Source organism: Camellia sinensis, chromosome 1 (genome assembly GCF_055761805.1).
Source record: "Camellia sinensis isolate YWXY chromosome 1, ASM5576180v1, whole genome shotgun sequence".
Lineage (NCBI taxonomy): Eukaryota > Viridiplantae > Streptophyta > Magnoliopsida > Ericales > Theaceae > Camellia > Camellia sinensis.
The window spans coordinates 59,445,512-59,467,761 of record NC_138961.1 but is presented as its reverse complement, the minus strand read 5'-3'; positions in this window follow the sequence as shown (position 1 = coordinate 59,467,761).

Genomic DNA, 22,250 nt, shown 5'->3' with positions numbered 1-22,250 from the left:
AGATAGATAGATAGATATATCTTTTTATTTTTATTTTTATTTTTGTGTGGTTTCTATTCGGGTATTTTTTTTTTCAATTTATTTAAGATGAAGTTGTGGGTATCTTTTTTTTTTAAATTTAATTTATCTGTGATTTCCATTTGTTTTTAATTATTATTATTTAGGTAAGTTATTATGTGAGTTAGATATGTGATAGAAACGTGAGTTTTATTGATTTAAAGTTTATTAATAAACTTTAAAGATTGTTTTTTTAGTTTTTTAGTTTTTTTTGTTATGTTATAATATAATATAAAATATAGGTAGATATCTACAACTTTAACAAAAAATATTATCTGATTTTTTGGGGAAGAGAAAAGGAATGCAAGTTTTAATATTTTTTTTGAAAATTTGTGAGAGAGATTAGTTGGGAGAGATTATGAAATATTTTTGTTATTAAATAAATAAATCAGTCAATAGTTTTTTTAATTTATCTTGTAAATTAAAAATCAATAATTTTGAAAATTTTATTAATTTGTCTCATTAAGTGATTTAAAATTTTGATATATTTACATAAAAAAATACATAATTATATTATTAAATCATAATTCAAATTTAGATGTTATATCTTTTTGAGATCTATAACTAAATTCTTATCTTTTTTTTATTTTTATTTTTGTGTGTAAATATAGTGTATGGAAGAAATTGAAAAGGGTGTTGCAATAATTATGAGAGAGTCAAAAGGGATTGTGGGTTAGGAGAAGTCAATAAATGCTAAGATTTTTTTTTTAAATCAAAAAATTAGAAAATTAGGATTAGGAGATTGGAGCTCCCACAGGCCTTGGGAGTTGGGAGAAGTTAATAAATACTAACATTTTTTTTAAAAAAAAAATTAAAAAATCAGGAAATTTAGATTGGGAGATTGGAGCTCCCACAAAGCTTGGGTTAAAAACTCCCTTTTGCTTAATATATAATATAGATATGTGAATTGCGATTTTTAAATGTCTTCTTTTTTTCTTTTTTTTTAAAATGCCTTCTTTTTTTTCCTTTTTTATATTATATTGAAGTTTAATATTTTGATAATAATCATTTGTGTTAGACTTTTCAAAGAATTAAATATCTTTTTTTTTAATTATATTATATTAAAGTTTAATATTTTGATAATAATCATTTGTGTTAGACTTTTCAAAGAATTAAATGTCTTTTTTTAATTATATTATATTAAAGTTTAATATTTTGATAATAATCATATGTGTTGGACTTTTCAAGAAATTTTTTTTATACTTGTTCTTAATGCATTAAAGTGTTATTATGAGGGATAATAATCATATGTGTTGGAATTTTCAAGGAATTCATGTGTTGGATTTTAAAGAATTTTTTTTATACTTGTTCTTATTGCATTAAAGTGTTATTATGAGGGTAAGACTTGGGAGTTGGGAGAAGTTAATAAATGCTAAGTTTTTTTTTTTTAAAATCAAAAAATCAGAAAATTTAGATTGGGAGATTGGAGCCCCCACAAAGCTTGGGGTTAAAACCCCCTTTTTGCTTAATATATAGTATAGATACAAGAGTCACGCGCCGTTGAGCGTGCAATTCAAGCTGCCAATACTTTTTCAAACTTTACAGACCGCTCGAGCGAACCCTCACATTTTGCATGTCCACTCGAGCGAGGAAAGCCACACTCGAGCGTGGACCCTGTTTTTCAGCAAGTTTTAAAAAAAAATGTTTTCAAGTACATTTTTGCATCTTTATTCCATCCTAGGCATTCTTAGGCCAAGATTAAGACACCAGAATGAAGATAAAGGTTAGAAACACACTAAGAACAATAAAATAAGTTATGTACATTCTGAACGTGTGTTCCAATGTGTATATCTGTTATGTTATGTAGGTCACGCGTCGCAAGGCATCTGATTTGCTTATTCTGTCTGTTTACCTTGGAGCTTCTGTTATCTGTGAGTAATAACTTTGTAAAGTTATGTTCAATTATAAGTATTTTCTGAACGATATAAGATGATCTGTTTCTAAAATATTATTTTCTGTATGAATGAATGGTTGTCCAATGTTTCTAAAATGTATTCGTGGCATTCTTAGCTTCAAATGATATCTGTTATCGGTTCTGCTACGTCCCAATTATGGGTCAACTGTACGTCTCATGAGCCAACTGTTATAGATCCTTATGTATACGTTCCTTTTATGGGCCAACTGTACGTCTCATGAGCTAACTGTACTGTCTCAGTGCACGAGAGTCACCTGTATGCTTTTATGGTCGTCCCTTTATAAGTCAACTGTTTCTGCAAGTGCTAATGAATGTGCCACGTTTGATTAATTGCAAGTTTTATTTATGAATATGACTCTGAAACTGTATTTGTTATGTACTACAATTTCTGAACATAATTATGAATTCATTTCTAACAACTATTGAATTTTGTTTTCTGTAACTGTTATGGACAACATTCATTTAACCTCTTTACCCTGTTATTATTCACTGGGCTCCAGCTCATTCTTTATATTATGTATGTAGGTGAGCAAGTACGTGACCAGGCCCAGAGTTGACGGCCTATGTTTCTGTTTTGTCAGCCAACTACCGTGCCTCCCGAGGAGGTTCCTTTTGAGAGGATTATGTCAAAGCTTTAGTTGAGCTTGTTTTGTATATCTGTAGTTGGGCTAAGTACCCTTGACCCTATCTGTGTAATTGAGTGACGTAAGACTCATGTATTTTTGACATCACATCTGTATATATATATAAGTTTGTTTTGAAAATTTATGTCCCATGTATGTTTGCACAGCTCTATGGACTATGTTAATTTTGTATATTTGCTTCCGTAGCCCCTATCTTATGTTATCCTATTCAGAAGCCTTTGGTAATCCAAGGATTACTGGTCGGTTACGACGCTAAACCCATAGGGGCGGGTTTGGGTCGTGACAATCTCAATATTCAATTTTAAAATTTTAAATTTTTTAAAGTCTATCTAAACTAATCTAATTTAAAAATATCTCTTACCATCATACTTAAATCAACAAAACTCACATGTCTATCACATATGTAACTCACATAATAACTTACATAAAAAATAATAATTAAAAACAAATTGAAACCACAAATAAATTAATTTTTTTAAAAAAATAGAAACCTACAACTCCATCTTAAATAAATTGGAAAAAAAAAACAAATAGAAACTACACAAAAATAAAGAAGATAAGAATTTAGATATGGATCTTAAAAAGATATGACAATATTTAAATTTGAATTATGATTTAGTAATATAATTATTATTATTTTTTAATGTATCTATCAAAATTTTAAATCACTTAATGAGACAAATTAATCAATTTTCAAGTTTTATTTAAAGAATAATCTGATTAGTCATTAAAACTCTTAGACTTTGCAGGCATTGGCGGAAGAGCTAACGGATTAGGCTGGTCGAGGTATAAGTTATTGGAAGTAACATCCTACCATTCCATAAATTTATTTATTTTTTAATTTTTTTTCCCTATGTGATTATATTTTTCTACTGTTGGTTTGGTTTTGGTTTTAGTGAGGTTTATGTGTTTGTTTACATGTTTACATGGTAGAGAATAATTATTGGTGATGATGGTTGCAATCGAAGTATCTATGCCCATTTTGTGCCAAGTATTTTGATCGGATTTTATTTTCTTCAATGAAGACCGTAAAATTAAAGTAAAAAAAATAGTTATCGAATTTTTATTTTTTATTGTTATTTTATTTTATAGAAAATGTGAAAATTTATTGAGAATTCAAGATATTATTATAACATTATATTTTTGTATAATTAGTTAAATTTAAAAATTTTAAATATCATTGTGTTCTTTATCTTTATTCTCTTTCTATCCAATTATACAATTACTGTTATTTGTTAGTTTGTTAATTATAATTCAATTAATTGAAAATGAAAGCTTAGTATAACTTTTCATGTATATTATAGTTAATTTGTTACCGCTATAGTTATATATAATATCATAATATATATGAATAATCTCTAAATATAATTTTTATTTTTTTATGTGATTAAAATAATCCATCTTAAACATATAGATGAGTTAGATGACTTTTTTTATCTCCAAAAAACCCAATCTAATTCTTTTTATTTATTTTTTTGTACTTTTTAATTTTTAAAATTGAAACATTAGTTGTTTATGTCCACAAAACAAAACTGATAAATACATATCCAAAAGCTACATATTTTTATTTTTTATTTTTTCAATAGGTAAGATATTTACAAATGAAAAATGTTTGACACCTAAAAAAGTTTCCATAATCCGACTTATGATGATATAGTCATAAATGTCAATTTTTATACAAATATGAGAAGAGAATTAATCAAATTATAGATTTCAACCAACCACATATTCAGGCTTTTACTATTTCAATATGTTATTTCACTATAATTCCAATTAAGAGAATTTTTAACCCTTAATATTTTTATATCAAATTATAATTTGATAAAAATTTAAAAAGATGAAGTGTTGAAAATTATATATATTTTTTTATCAAAATGGATGAAAAGAAAATAAATTGGAATAAGAATGAAATTTTTTTTAAAATTGATAAAAATTTAATGAAAAAGTTAAAATAATTCATATCAAATCAAATTTTTTATTCAACTTTAAAATCCAATTAGGTAAAAAAAATAAATTAAAAGAAAATGATGAATGTTGATTTTTTTTTTTTTTTGAAACCTTTCTTATTCTTAAAGACTACAAATTCGTGTGTGTATTATATTCATATTGTATTTTTAGTTATGAAATTGAAATTAAAAAAAATGTAACTTAAATTATTGGATTAATAATAGAAACATCATATCAATTATTGTTAAATATCACTTCAATTTACATTTAATAATAAAATTGTATATTTGTCTTAATTGTAACTTTTAAATTTGTATATATTTTCATAATAAGAAAAGATATATCATAACTCATTTAATTTCATTTAATCAGGTTTAATTTTTTTAATACAAATTATCAAAATTGCACTAAATAGATTCATATATATATATATATATATATATTTTATTTTTTTTAAACTAATAATTTAAAAAAGTTATAAACATAAAAACTAACTTATAAATTTTATGTATATCACAAGACAAAATATTAAATTACTTCAAGATAGTTATAATGATTTTTTAAAAAAATTTATAAAGTCTCATGTATAGCTTGGGTTATCACTAGTAACGATGATGACAATTATAGTGACAAAAAATAGGGTGTTTAATATAAAACTAGCCAATCACCCGTGCTATGCACGAGATAATTATAGATATTCATATTTGTTTTAGATTTTTTTTTAATATATAAATTATGTTTTTTAAGATTTTTTATAAAAATAATTTAACAATCTTATTACTAACCATAGTGTATGGGAGAAGTTGAAAAGGGTAATGCAGTAACTATACACGGATTGTATCTATAATTATTTGTTTGAGGGGATTTTAAATACAGATCATGAATTTTGACCAAATCAATAAATGCAGGCATGTGAAAAGACACGTGGATTGAAAAAAGTTAATAAATGCTGATCAAGAGATTTTGACCAAATCAATAAATAATGAGTTTTTTTTTTAAATAAAAAATTTAGAAAATTCAGATTGGGATATTGAAGCTCCCACAGGCCTTGAGGGTTAAAAATCCCTTTTTGCTTAATATATAGTATAGATACTAGTCTATCACTCGTGCTATGCACGAGATAATTATAGATATTCATATTTGTTTTATATTTTTTTTAATATATAAATTATGTTTTTTAAGATTTTTTTATAAAAATAATTTAACAATCTTATTACTAATCATAGTGTATGAGAGAAGTTGAAAAGGGTACTGCAGTAATTATGCACGGGTTGTATCTATAATTATTTATATTAAGGGATTTTAAATGCTGACCAGGAAATTTTGACTAAATCAATAAATGCAGGCATGTGGAAAGACATATGGATTGGAAAAAGTTAATAAATGTTGATCAGGAGATTTTGACAAAATCAATAAATGATGAGATTTTTTTTTTAAAATAAAAAATTTACAAAATTCATATTGAAATATTGGAACTCTTACAAAGCTTGAGGGTTGAGGATTAGAAACCCTTTTTCCTTAATATATACTAGTGGTAACCCGTGCTATATACGAAATTTTATAAATTAAAAAAATTTAATATAATTATCTTAAAATAATTTAATATTTTGTCTTATGGTATATATAAAATTTATAAGTTAACTTTTATGTTTAAAACTTTTTAAATTATTAGTTTAAAAAAATTAAAAAATATATATATATATATATAAATTTATTTAGTGAAATTTTGATAATTTGCATTAAAAAAAAGTTAAATCTAATTAAATGAGATTAAATGAGTTATTACATACCTCTTCTTGTTATGAAAATATATAAATATAAAAGTTATAAATAAGACAAATATATAATTTTATTATTAAATGTGAAGTGGAGTTATATTTAACAATAATAATATGATGTTTCTATTATTAATCCAATAATTTAAGTTACATTTATTTTGATTTTAATTTCATAACTAAAAATACAATATGAATATAATACACACATGAATTTCTAGGCTTTTATAATAAGAAGGCTTCAAAATATTTTCAAACTTTCATCATTTTCTTTTAAATTTTTTTTGTCTAATTTGATTTTAAATTTGAATAAAATTTTTGATTTGATATGAATTACTTTAATTTTTTCATTAAATTTTTTTCAATTTTTAAAAGTATTTCATTCTTATCCCATTTTTTTTTTCTTTTCACCAATTTTGATGGAAAAAACAATAACTTTTAACATTTCATCTTTTTAAATTTTTATCAAATTATAGTTTGATAAAAAAAATATTAAGGGTTGAAGATTCTCTTAATTGGAATTATAGTGAAATAACATCTTGAAATAGTTAAAATTTGAGTATGTGGTTGGTTGAAATGTATAATTTAATTAATTTTCTTCTCATATTTGTATAAAAATTGACATTTATGACTACATCATTATAAGTTAGATTATGGGAAAATATTTTTTTTTTTTTGAGGTGTCAAACATTTTCTATTTGTAAATGTCCTACATATTAAAAAAAAAATTGTAGCTTTTAGATATGTGTTTATCAGTTTTGTTTTATGGACATAACAATTGATGTTCCAATTTAAAAATTCAAAAGTAAAAAAAAAAAAAAAAAACGTTTGGTTTTTTAGAAATAAAAGAAATCATCTAACTCTTCTATATACTATTTAAGATGGACTATTTAATCACATAAAAAAAAAAGAAATTATATTTAGAGATTATCTCTATATATTATGCTATTATATACAACTATAGTTGTAACAAATTAACTATAATATATATGAAAAGTTATATTAAGCTTTTATTTTTAATTAATTGAATTATAATTAAACTAACAAATAGCAATAATAGTATAATGGGATAGAAAAGGATAAAAATAAATAACATAATGATATTTAAAATTTTTAAATTTACCTAATGTTATAGTAAAATCTTGAATTCTTAATAAATTTTCACATTTTCTATAAAATAAAATGACAATAAAAAATAAAAATAAAATTAATACCCATTTTTTTTTATTCAATTTTATGGTCTTCATTGAAGAAAACAAAATTTGTTCAAAATCCTTGGCACATAACGGATATAGATATTTCGATTGTAACCAAAATCACTAATAATTCTTCTCCACCATGCAAACCTGTAAACAAACACATAAACCTCACTAAAACCAAAACCAAACTAACAACAGAGAAAGAGAATCATACATGGAAAAAAATAAAATTAAAAAACAAATAAATTTATGGAATGAAAGAATGTTACCTCAAACAACTTAGATCTCATCTAATCCAATCCATTAGTTCATCCACCAGTGCTCGCGAAATCTAGGAATTGTGATGACTAATCAGATTATTCTTTAAATAAGACTTAAAAATTGATTAATTTTTCTCATTAAGTTATTTAAAATTTGGATAGATATACATAAAAAAAATAGATAATTTTATTACTAAACCATAATTCAAATTTAGATATTGTCATTTTTTTTTTTTTTGAGATCCATATCTAAATTCTTATCTCTTTTTATGTGTGTGTGTGTGGTTTCTATTTTTTTTTTCAATTTATTTAAGATGGAATTGTGGGTTTCTATTTTTTTCCAATTTAATTTATTTATGGTTTCTATTTGTTTTTAAACATTATTATTTAGGTAAGTTATGATATGAGTTAGGTATGTAATGACATGTGAGTTTTATTGATTTAAAGTATGATGATGGGAGATATTTTCAAATTAGATTTGTTTAGATAAACTATAAAGATTTTTAAAATTTAAAATTGGATATTGAGATGCAAAAGAAAGATTTTAACTAAATAAATAAAAATCAAATTTATTAATTTTATCTGTTTGTTTATCTGATTTTTAGTTTTTTTTTTTTTTTTTGTTATGTTATAATATAATATATAAGATATAGATAAATATTCACAACTTTCATGAAAAATATTATTTGATTTTTTGGGAAAGAGAAAAGACAAACAAGTTTTACTATTTTTTTTTTTTGAAATCGGTGAGAGAGATTAGGATGGAGAGATTATGAAATATATATATATATATATATATATTTACCTTTCCATTTGAAATTCATAAATTAAACAATAATTATTATTTCTAAAATAATTAAATAAATAAATCAGTCAATAGTTTTTTTTAAAATTTATTTTATAAATTGAAAAATCAATTATTTTAAAAAATTGATTAATTTGTCCCATTAAGCGATTTAAAATTTTGATAGATATACAACAACAAAAAAAAAAAAGATAATTATATTATTAAATCATAATTCAAATTTAGATATTATTATATCTTTTTGAGATCTATATTTAAATTCTTATCTTCTTTATTTTTGTGTGGTTTATATTTGTTTTTTTTTTTTTTTGATTTATTTTAGATGCAGTTGTGGGTTTCTATTATTTTTTTAAAAAAAAATAATTTATCCATGGTTTCTATTTTTTTTTAATTATTATTATTTAAGTAAGTTATGATGCAAGTTAAATATGTGATAGAGATGTAAGTTTTATTAATTTAAAGTATGATGGTGAGAGATATTTTCAAATTAGATTTGTTTAGATAAACTTTATAGATTTTTAAAATTTAAAATTGGATAATGAAAGGCAAAAGAAATATTTTAACTGAATAAATAAAAATCAAATTTATTAATTTTATCTGATTTTTTGGAGAAGAGAAAAGGAATGCAAGTTTTAATATTCTTTTTTTGAAAACTGGTGAGAGAGATTATGATGGAGAGATTATGAAATATTTTTTTTTATCTTCCCATTATTATTTCTAAAATAATTAAATAAATAAATTAGCTAATAGGTTTTTTTAATCTATTTTATAAATTGAAAAATCAATAATTTTAGAATAATAGTTTGGAGCTCTTATGAGTCTTCTTATTAGATACCCCCTTTTTCTTATATAATATATTAGCATATCACCCGTGCTATGCATAGGGTTAAATTTTTTTAAAAAAAATAGTTATGTCAAACATATTTTTAAATTGTTAGCATAAAATATATGTAATTTTAAAAGAAAATATTTACATTGCATAATTAAAGTAATAAAAATAAGAATTTATTACATCTGTTCGAAATTCAATGAATAAGTAAAACAAAAATAACTAAAATCTATATTTTTGTGGGCCTTCCATCAGTATTCACGCATTGTCAACATGATAGTTAGTATTATAATTAATGAACAACACATATATTATGTATTTATAAAATGTTATAAAGTAAAAATGTTATACTTATATGTTTTTTTTTTTTATCTTTTGAAAGGTATAGACATTTTTCAGACCAATCTATATTTAAAACAAAGGTCACGTACGGTGCACAATCTAGTTGACATGGAATTGTTGGTACATGTATGATAAATGCATAGGCATAGGCTTGGCATGACGCAACATAATCTTTAATCATTCTAACACTATTATCCTATAAAATTTTGGATCTATAACTTTGTGTTTGAAAAAGTAAGAGTAAGTTATTTATAATAAATTTTATAATTTCCTACATTTGATCTCATATTCTTCAAATATGATGGTTGACATCACAAAATAAACCCTACCCGTTTATCTTGAACAGTGAGATTTATTGAACCAGTATTGTCTTTGACCACAAGGTTAATTTAAAAAATCATAATAAATCATAATTATATGTTAGTGTTTACCTTGTTGTAGGACAATATTATTATTCATCACACTTGTGACTTCTGAAACATCTTTATGCATCTGAACACTCTCAGATATCGAGAACATAACAATTCCTTTATTTGGATTTACATGAATAAAATAATTAGTATAAAATCATTACTTTTTTTGAAGTTATAAGAATATTGTCAAATAAATCATAATTATAAAATTAATATAAATAATATTTCTTACCTTCTTCCTCAGATATGGAAGGCATGCCTATTGCATCACATAATTTTCATGAAAAAAATAAACAATATAATTATTAGCATTCATTATGAAAGTAGCAAATATTAGTAATTGCAAGTTATAATATAAAAGAATCACAATTAGAAAATATTATTACTTAGGGTTCTTACCATTTAAAACATTAGTATTGTTTGTCAATATGGTGACTCTTGAAACATTTTGGTGGAAGTGAACACCCTTTGATGTGGAAGGCATAAGAACTCCTATATTTTAAATTGCAGCAAAATATATATATTGAGTATAAAAACTAATGTTTCAATTAATATATATGAAAATGATAACACTTCAGAACTTACTTGTGACATTTCGAACATTCGTTCTATAATGCAATTGTTTGTCACGTAGAACAATACTCTTATTCGATGTGCTTCTTTTTGAAGTTGTTTCAATTTATCTTTGAATATGGGATCATCATGATCAGTCTGGTGTGAAATGACTAATTTTCTTTTTCGACATAGTCAATTGATTTTAGCAATAACTGTATCACGTTTCATCCTGTAAAAACACAGAGATTGCCACAACGCAATTTTTTTCCCCCTCATCATGTGATCGAAATAGAGTGTAAAAAAACACAATTAGTTAAAAAAAAATCACCATGTGATCAAAACGGAGTATAAAAACTACAATCACATCACATTTTTCTCATAATAAAAAAAATAAATGAAAAAAAGAACCATTAAACTAACTACAATACAATCACATTAATAAAAGAACCATTGAACTAACTACAATCACATTAAAAAAGAGAATCGTTGAATAAACTGCAATCACATCACATTTTTCCCATAATAAAAAAAATATATGAAAAAAAACCATTAAACTAATTACAATCACATTAAAAAAAAAGAACTATTAAACTAATTACAATTACATTTTTCTCTTTGTGAGTGTTTATATTTATCTAATTTCGATCATATTAAAAAATCAAATTATAATTTTTTTTTTTGGTTAGACCAAATAAAATTATAATTCTTTTTTGGTTAGACCAATTAAAAGAAAAAAGAACCATTGAACTAAGTACAATCACATTTTTCTCTTTGTGAGTGTTTATATTTATCTGACTTCACAAATATTTGTGATTTGTATGATTTGATTTTTTAACTGTAATCACATCACATTTCTCTCATAATAAAAATAAATAAATGAAAAAACAAGAACCATTAAACTAACTACAATACAATGACATTAAAAAAAGAACCATTGAACTAACTACAATCACATTAAAAAAAAGAACCGTTGAACAAACTACAATCACATCATATTTTTCCCATAATAAAAATAAATAAATGAAAAAAAAGAACCATTAAACTAATGCTATCTAACTAACTACAATCACATTTTTCTCATAATAAAAAAAATAATTGAAAAAAAAGAACCATTAAAATAGTAAATAAAAAGATTATTTATAACCATTAAACAAACTACAATCACATTTTTCTTTTTGTGAGTGTTTATGTTTATCTAACTTCAATACTATTAAAAAATCAAATTATAAACAAAAGGAGATAACTTCAATCATACAAATCATAATTTTTTTAATGCTATCTAACTACAATGACATTTTTCTCATAATAAAAAAAATAATTGAAAAATATAACCATTAAAATAGTAAATAAAAAAGATTATTTAGAACCATTGAACAAATTACAATCACATTTTTCTTTTTGTGAGTGTTTATGTTTATCTAACTTCAATCATATTAAAAAATCAAATTATAAACAAAAGGAGATAACTTCAATCATACAAATCATAATTTTTTTAATGCTATCTAACTACAATCATATACTTCAATCATAAAAACCATTAAAATAGTAAATAGTGTTTATCTAATTTCAATCATATTAAAAAATGAAATTATAAACAGAAGGAGATAACTTCAATCATACAAATCACAATTGTTTTTATTTAACTACAATCATATCTAACTTCAATCATATTAAAAATATCAAATTATAAACAAAAGGGGATAATTTCAATCATACAAATCACAATTTTTCTCATAATAAAAAAAATATATTGAAAAAAACCCAATAAAATAGTAAATAAAAAAATTGTATGTGGAGTGCTGAGATTTGTAACTCACGGTTTGAAAAAAAGCAACATGAATAAAAAAACAACATGAATTTCTATAGATTGCTTACTAATTTCACGATAGGAAAGGATGCTCACTGATTTCACTGGATTGCTCACGGTTTGAAAGTGAGAAGTTGAAAGTGAAGAAGTGAGAAAGGCTGAAGTGAAGAAGTTGAAAGGGTCCAATAAGTATGGTAGAAGTGACGAAGGTTGCAATAGGTATGTGAAAAGTTAAAAAGAGTGTGTATGGGAGAAATGAAAAAGACTTGGGAGAATTCAATAAATGCTGAGTTTTTTTTTAAAAAACAAAATAAAAAAAAAATTTAAAAGGAGAAGTCAAAAAGACTTTGAAGAATTTAATTAATGCTGAGCTCTCACAAGGCCTGTGAGTTAAAAACCCCATTTTTTTTTAATAGATAGATAGATAGATAGATAGATAGTTAAAAGACAAAGCATTACCCATTTAGAAGTCCAATTTTGTTCCCACATTATTAAAGTGTGTGAAGACAAAAAAATTTAATTAATGGAAATTACAATTTAATAGGCCAAGACATATATATACATATATTTTGCATATGAAATACATAGTTTTGGAGTACACTTAGACATCATAATGCTCTTATAATATGCCATAATTTTTCATTGGGCGATGGGGGACTCAATTAATAAGTTTGGTGTGCATAGGCTTTAATTAAAGCATTCAATAGTAGAGTTTACATTAGCCTATAGGCTTTCTTCTAATCATAGAGTAGAGCATTGAAAAGGAAGTCAAAAAGATTTTGGAGAATTTAATAAATGTTGACTTTTTTAAAAGAAAAAAATCAAAAAATTAGAAAATGAGGATTGAGATATTGGAGCTCTTACAAGGCCTGTGAATTAAAAGCCTTCTTTTCCTTAATACATAGACTAGCATATCACCCGTGCTATGCACGGATTGTGTTTACAATTATCTATATATGTGAATTGTGATTTTTAAATGTTTTTTTTTAATGTCTTATTTTTTTTCCTTTTTTATATTATATTAAATTTAATATTTTAATAATAATCATATGTGTTGGGCTTTTCAATGAATTAAATGTCTTTTTATTGTTATTATTATATTATATTAAATTTTAATATTTTGATAATAATCATATGTGTTGGACTTTTCAACAATTTTTTTTTATGCTTGTTCTTAATGCATTAAAGTGTTATTATGAGGGATAATAATCATATGTGTTGGGACTTTCAAAGAATTCATATGTGTTGGATTTCAAAGAATTTATTTTAAGCTTGTTCTTAATGCATTAAAGTGTTATTATGAGGATAAGACTTTGGAGTTGGGAAAAGTTAATAAATGCTAAGATTTTTTTTTTTTTTGTTAAATCAAAAAATCAGAAAATTTAGATTGGGAGATTGGAGCTCCCACAAGGCTTGGGGTTAAAAACCCCCTTTTGCTTAATATATAGTATAGATACTAGCCTATCACCCGTGCTATGCACGGGATAATTATAGATATTTATATTTGTTTTAGATTTTTTTTAATATATAAATTATGTTTTTTAAGATTTTTTATAAAAATAATTTAATAATTTTATCACTAACCATAGTATATGGAAGAAGTTGAAAATGGTACTGCAGTAACTATACACGGATTGTATATATAATTATTTGTATGAGGGGATTTTAAATACTGATCAAGAGATTTTAACCAAATCAATAATTGCATGCATGTGAAAAAACATGTGGATTGAACAAAGTTAATAAATGCTACTCAGAGGATAGATATTAATATTTTTTTTAGATTTTTTTTAATATATAAATTATGTTTTTTAAAAAAATTTATAAAAATAATTTAACAATCTTATTACTAACCATAGTGTATGGGAGAAGTTGAAAAGGGTACTGCAGTAACTATACACGAATTGTATCTATAATTATTTGTATGAGGGGATTTTAAATAATGATCAAGAGATTTTAACCAAATCAATAATTATAAGCATGTGGACTGAAAAAAGTTAATAAATACTGATCAGGAGATTTTGACCAAATCAATAAATACTGAGTTTTTTTTTTTTAAATAGAAAATTTAGAAAATTCAGATTGGGATATTGGAGCTCCTACAGGCATTGGAGGTTAAAAACCCCCTTTTGTTTAATATATAGTATAGATAGATAGATGGGATAATTATAGATATTTATTTTTGTTTTAGATTTTTTTAATATATAAATTATGTTTTTAAAGATTTTTTATAAAAATAATTTAACAATTTTATTACTAACCATAGTGTATGAGAGAAGTTAAAAAGGGTTCTGCAATAACTATGCACAAGTTATATCTATAATTACTTGTATGAAGAGATTTTAAAAGTTGATCAGGGGATTTTAACCAAATTAACAAATGTAGGCAAGTGGAAAGAGATGTGGTATAGCGATCCCGGTTGTCCCTTAACTATTCTGTTGTGTTCCGGACTCGGTTCCGTGAAGTTGGTAGTGGTATCCATCTTGTTGTGTCTTTTAATTCCACATGATTGAGTTTTAGGATGTTTTGAACAGGGTTATTACAGGTTGGTTAGGCCTTGGTTTCAATTCCTTGTTATTCAATTTTTAGGCGTTCCACTCGAGCGGGTCTTCTTGCGCTCGAGCAGGGATTGCACACCTCCAGTATTTCGGGTTTCTGCAAAACTTCTGCAGATGTGATTTTTGCGCTCGAGCGGGTGTGTTTACGCTCGAGCGGTGGCGCTCGAGCGGGTTTGTTGGCGCTCGAGTGGGTAGTACTTTCTGGGTGTAAGTTCTGGGAGGTGGAAATCTACGCTCGAGCGGACTGGTTTTCGCGTTCGAGCGGAAGTGCTTTATTCTTGTATCTTGGCGCTCGAGCTGGCATTATTGCGCTCGAGCGTATCCAGATTTTTGTTCTTGGCGCTCGAGCGTCGTGTTCTCCGCTCGAGCGAGTCATACGTATATGAGTTATCCGCTGGGTGATTTCAAATCACTTTTTGCTTTTCTTTCTCTCTCCTACTTTTTCTAAAAATGATTTTTGAGAGCCTCTCTCTCTAGATACTCCCTTCTCTCTAGGGTTTGATCTAGTTAGAGTGTCCTCATTCTCTTCGGCCTTTGTAAAAGTTGTGTTGATCGTCGAGGGCGTCGTTTTGATCTGAAAATTTTGGTCTTTGGAGCACTTTGGTTTTTGGTCTCTTCTCCATCCGAGCTCTAACTTCGAGGTAGGGATATCTTACTCCTCTTTATGAGCTTTGTCTTTAAATTTTAGTATTTTGAGATGTTGGGATTGGTTTGGTAATTTTGTGAAAGTTTGGGGGCTTTTGTGTAAATTTACAAGAGTTGGGGGTTTTAGCTATATAAAACCTAGATGCATGTTTGGCATGAAAAAGTGAAATTAATGTGAAGACATTAATGAAAATGGAACCTAAGGGTTATAATGTAAATTATGAAAAATGCCCTAATTACATTGGTTAGTTAATTTGCATAATTAATTATGAGAAATGAGGAATTGATTTGGGAAGTCATGGGATAAAAGGGTGTAGTTGGATTATTTATCACTCACCTAGTTGGAATGTTGATTATATATCTATTGTTGCATTTATTTTCTGTATAGAAATAACTGCTTTGGGCTATCGGTGGAGGATAGTCTTGATTGTTGTAGACAATGCATGATGATTAGGCAAACTGAAACTAATCACTGGAATGTGTCATTGAGATTGACGATTGAAAGAATACATTAAATTTATGTATTGTGTGATGATGTGTATAATTTTTGTTTATATGCATTGTGTTGTGTTGGAGGAGATAGGGGATGTACTCCACGGTTTAGGGGAAGATAGGGGATGGACCTCTAAACCGGATGTGTTGGGAGGAGATAGGGGATGGACTCCATAGATAGAGCTCATATGCTTATCTATTAATGTGTTGACAGAGCTCATATGCTTGTCATTGGAAGTGTGATAGTGCTCATATGCATATTTGTGGAAGTGATGATATAGCTTGTATGTTTATCTGTTGTTGTGTGATATAACTAATATGCTTATCTATTATGAAATGGGAAGTGTTTGATATGAGTTACTGTCTCATATGAGTTGTTTGGCCAGGTTCTGAGCCATGGTTGTAAATTGAGAATTGAAAGGAATTGGAAAATGGACTGTAATATGGACTTGTATGTCATGAAACCGTAAAGTGTGATAAGGGAAAGTATTTGTGTTGGCCATCTATCAATTGCTAATCTTTTAGTCATTGTTCATATTTGGTTTAGTGTGTTTCTACTGGGCTGTGGCTCACCCTATATGGGAATATCATTTTCAGGTACAAGTAGCATGCCACCTCCAAGGACGTAGCTTGGGAGGCTAGAGGCGGACACACTTTTGTTGTCTTATTTTTTGATGTATTACATGTAAATTCAAGCTAAGGGCTTAATGTGTAAATGAGTTAGTACTTGTCACGCCCTCAAAAATAAACCCACTATCTATATATCATCAACATGCAATATTTAAAGAAAACAATTTATTAAGTCATTCATCAGAGTATTACTAAATAAAAGCATTACATGTAACATCAAAGTAAATGCCCTATGGGCTTACATCTTTCCAAGCCAACACTTGGTCACAAAAATATGAGTTCTAACTCATATACACGTAAAGCCCTAGGCTTGAATGTTTACATGAACTAACAAATAAAAACAATTAATTAAAGATAGTCTTCAAAATCCAAAAGCCACATCCTCCCAAGCTAAGTCCTTGGAGGTAGCTTATCACCTGAACCTGAAAATGATGTTCCCATAAAGGGTGAGCCACAGCCCAGTAGAAAAGTACTAAACCAAATATAAGCATTGAATAAAGCTATAGCATTCAATAGATGGTTAATCAGGATAATCAATTATAACTTAATACAGTCTCAAGATACTAATGTTTATGACATGTTTCAATTCCCATTATTATCAATAAGGCTCAAAACCTGGCCAAGTTTACAACAGTGAACTATATAACATATTCACATTACTTCCAATATCAACAACACAGATGAGACTCAGGCTCATATCATAACACTTCATACTTCCCGTTTGATACACATTTTAGTGCTGTATCAATAAAATGTAAAAACACTTCAATATAATAAGCACACATAATAGTGATGCTAATGGAGTCCATCCCCTATCTCCTCCCAAACAAAATCTGGTTTAGAGGTCCATCCTCTATCTTCCCCTAAACCGTGGAGTACATCCCCTATCTCCTCCCACACAATATGCAAATGCAATGCTCAATCAATACACGTATTTTCTGTATTAATTCAATAGTCAAAATTAATGACTTAACCAATGTGATTAGTTTCAGTTATTCCTAATCCACATGCAATGTCTACAACAATCACGACTATCCTCCACCGATAGCCCAAAACAGTTATTTCTAGACTGGAAATAAATATATCAACAATTCAATAGGCGAGTGATTTAAATTATCCAACTACACCATTTAATCAATGAATTCCTCAATTTCATGAATTTAACCAAATTCCCCAATTTCCTTAAATTAATTATACAAATTAATGTATTAATACACCTAGAGTTTTTCCCAAAATTACCAAAGTGCTCCCAACATATCAAAATACCAAAACTTAGAACAAAACTTATAAGATGGAGTAGGAAATCCCTACCTCGAAGAAAATAACCCGAATGGAGAAGACGGAGATGAAGACCCAAATTCCAAAGTGCTCCAAAACACCAAACGTTCAGATTAAATGGAAGCTCTCGACTCACACTATTTTTTTAATAAAGGATCTGGGGTAGAAACTCACTAAAAGGTGATGAAACCTAAGAGACAAGGTGAGTAGAGGGAGAGAGAACTTGGAACTAGGGTTTTAGGATCAAAAGAATGTGAAAAAAAACGTTTTAAAAACCGCTGCTGCGTATATAATCCCGACAGGCTCGCTCGAGCGAAGACTTGGTCGCTCGAGCTACCAGACACAAGAAACCTCGCTCGAGCGAAGAAAAGCTCGCTCGAGCCACAAACTCGATGCTTCAGGTCTGCAACCCAGAAGCTCGCTCGAGCGACTAAATTCTCGCTCGAGCGAAGAACTCGAAAACATACACCTCTCTCGCTCGAGCGAAGGAAATCTCGCTCGAGCCAAGAAACACAACTCTCAGGTCTAGAGTCCAGACGCAGTCTCTCGCTCGAGCGACCAAACCCTGGGTCGAGCGAAGGACCAAAAACAACAGCTCGCTCGAGCGACAAACTACTCACTTGAGCGAAGGTCCAAAAAATCTGGACAGCAACACTTGGTTTCCAACCCAACCAATCCTGAAACAAACCTGCCCAACACATCCTATCACTCCAAATGAGAAAATAAAGGACGACAACAACAATTATATAATGACAGAATCTACGGAACCTAAGTCCGGATACAATAATCAAATGGAAAAAGACCGGGGTCGCTATAACCTCCCCCCTTTAAAAGAATTTCGTCCCCGAAATTAGGCAGAAGTTTTTAAAAAAAAAGGTTGGTTTTTTTTTTATTTATAAAAAGACAATTCAATTGTAAACAACTTGACCCAATACTGGTCATTTCATCTCTTATCAAGAAGTATCTCATAATGTGTATATAAAACAACATATATTACTCTCCACATCCGTATTAAGTATTGTTCCTTTCAATTTCAACAGTTTTCAATATCATATTCAATTTCATACCAGAAGTCTAATTCAACAATATATTCACCATATTCAAGTTACTAAACTTCCATTATGAGGCAAGTTCCAAAATATTTTCACTAACCAAACATTCTCAATGTTTAACAACTTAAGACATATATAAAGCTCTTAAGTTCAACAATATTACAAAATCTAAATACAAGATTACAAATCGATAAACATGTCCGGGTATTTCTCGCGGACTTCCAACTCACGTTCCCAAGTGGCTTCCTCCACTCCGTGATGCTTCCACAGAACTTTCACCAAAGGGATGGTTTTGTCTCGCAAAACTTGGTCTCGCCTATCCAAGACCCGAACCGGTCTCTCCTCATATAAAACATCCTCGTCAACCACTAAATCGGTCTAATCCAACACATGTGATGGATCCGGCTCATACTTCCGAAGTATACTCACATGAAACACGTCATGTACTCTGGACAACTGCGGTGGTAAAGCTAAACGATAAGCAGCCTCGCCAATCCTCTCAAGGATCTCAAAAGGACCAATGAACCGAGGGGACAACTTCCTGCTCTTCCCAAACCTTATCAATCCCCGTCTGGGTGATATCTTCTGAAAGACATGATCACTCACCTCAAACGCCAAAGGTCTCCTCCTACGGTCAGCATAAGATTTCTGACGACTCTGGGCTGTAACAAGCCTCTTACGGATAAGCTCAACTTTCTCCGTCGTTTCTCTGACCAACTCCGGACCCAACAGAGGTGCATCACCCACCTCGGCCCAACAAACAGGAGATCTACACAGTCGGCCATACAAGGCCTCAAATGGTGCCATACCGATACTAGACTGGAAACTGTTGTTGTAGGCAAACTCCACCAACGGCAAGTGCCTCTCCCACGACCCACTAAAGTCTAGAACACAACCCTGAAGCATATCCTCAAGGATCTGAATAGTACACTCGGACTACCCGTCAGTCTGAGGATGATAAGCCGTGCTAAAGGTCAACTTAGTGCCTAAGGCACTCTGCAAACTCTGCCACAACCTGGCAGTAAAACGAGGGTCTCTATCTGAGACGATCGTCACTAGGACCCCGTGCAATCTCACTATGTCCCGAATATATAAGTCGGCCAGATGATCGACTGAATCTCTAACACGCATAGGAATAAAGTGCGTCGACTTAGTCAACCGGTCTACAACCACCCAAACAGCATCACTACCCCGCTGAGTCCTCGGAAGACCTACAACGAAATCCATAGTGACATGCTCCCACTTCCACTCAGCAATAGGCAAGGGTTGTAACAAACCCGCTGGCCTCTGATGTTCGGCCTTCACTTGCTGACAAGTAAGGCACTTAGATACAAACGCTGCCACATCTCTCTTCATACCCCACCACCAGAACTGGCGACCCAAATCCCGATACATCTTAGTACCTTCCGGATGCACCGCAAGGCGTGAATGATGAAACTCTCGGAGTACTTCCTCTCGGCAAGACTCCGGCACAAACAGACGGTCTCGGTATCTCACACTCAGGTCGGAATACACTGACAGACCCTTCTGAACCTTCCCACTGGAAATCTTCTCCCGAAGGGACTCCACCTCAAGGTCACCCCTCTGAGCCTCTAACACTCGAGTCACAAGTGTAGGCTGCACAACAACAGAAAACAAGACCGCAGTCTCAACGGATTCGCTCAGAAGCAAATCAAACTCTCCAAGTGCACCCAACATCTCCCACTCTCGGATGGCTATACTAGTTATGTCACCAACAGGTTTCCTGCTAAGGGCATCGGCCACCACATTGGCCTTCCCCGGATGATAATGCAACTCGAAGTCATAATCCTCAATAAACTCCATCCACCTCCTCTGCCTCAAGTTCAAGTCTTTCTATGTAAACAGATATTTCAGACTCTTATGATCCGAGAATACCTCGAACCTCTCACCATAAAGATAATGCCTCCAAATCTTCAAGGCAAATATCACAGCTGCTAGCTCTAAATCATGCGTAGGGTAATTCTGCTCGTGAGTTTTCAACTGACGTGAGCCATAGGCAACCACTTTCCCCTCCTGCATCAACACACAACCTAGACCCTCTCGTGAGGCGTCACAATAGACTGCATAACCCAACCCTCTCTCTGGAATAATCAATACTGGAGCAGTGGTCAATCTAACTTTCAATTCCTGAAACGACTTTTCACAAGTCTCACTCCATACAAATTTGACTCCCTTTCGAGTCAATCTAGTCAAAGGCAAAGCTAATCTGGAGAAATCTTTCACAAACCGGCGATAATACCCAGCTAACCCCAGAAAACTGCGGATCTCAAACACACTCTTAGGCTGTGCCCAATCTTGCACTGTCTCAGTCTTGGATGTATCAACAGACACTCCTTCCCCAGTAACTACATGGCCTAAAAACTTGACCTCTTCTAGCCAGAACTCACACTTCTCAAACTTAGCATAAAGCTTATGGGCTCTAAGTAACTCAAGCACCACTTTCAACTGTTCCTTGTGCTCCTCCTCAGAAGGTGAATAGATAAGGATGTCGTCCACGAAGACGACTACAAAACAATCTAAAAATTCCCGGAATATCCGGTTCATCAAATCCATAAAAACTGCCGGTGCATTGGTGAGCCCAAATGGCATCACCAAAAACTCATAGTGGCCATACTGCGTACGGAATGCCGTCTTCGAAATATCCTCCTCCCTGACTCTCAACTGATGATAACCCGATCTCAAGTCTATCTTCGAGAAACAACGGGAACCCTTCAACTGATCGAACAGATCATCTATACGAGGCATAGGGTACTTATTCTTAACCGTAGCCCGATTCAATTTTCGGTAATCTATACAAAGTCTCAAAGCACCACCTTTCTTTTTAACAAAAAGGGTCGGTGCACCCCACGGCGAAGCACTAGGACGGATATAGCCCTTATCTAGCAATTCCTCGAGCTGAATCTTCAACTCAACTAACTCGGCTGGGGCAAAACGATAAGGTGCCATAGAAATCGGCGCCGTGCCGAGCACTAGGTCAATAGAGAATTCAATCTCTCGATGTGGTGGCAAACCAACAAGATCCTTGG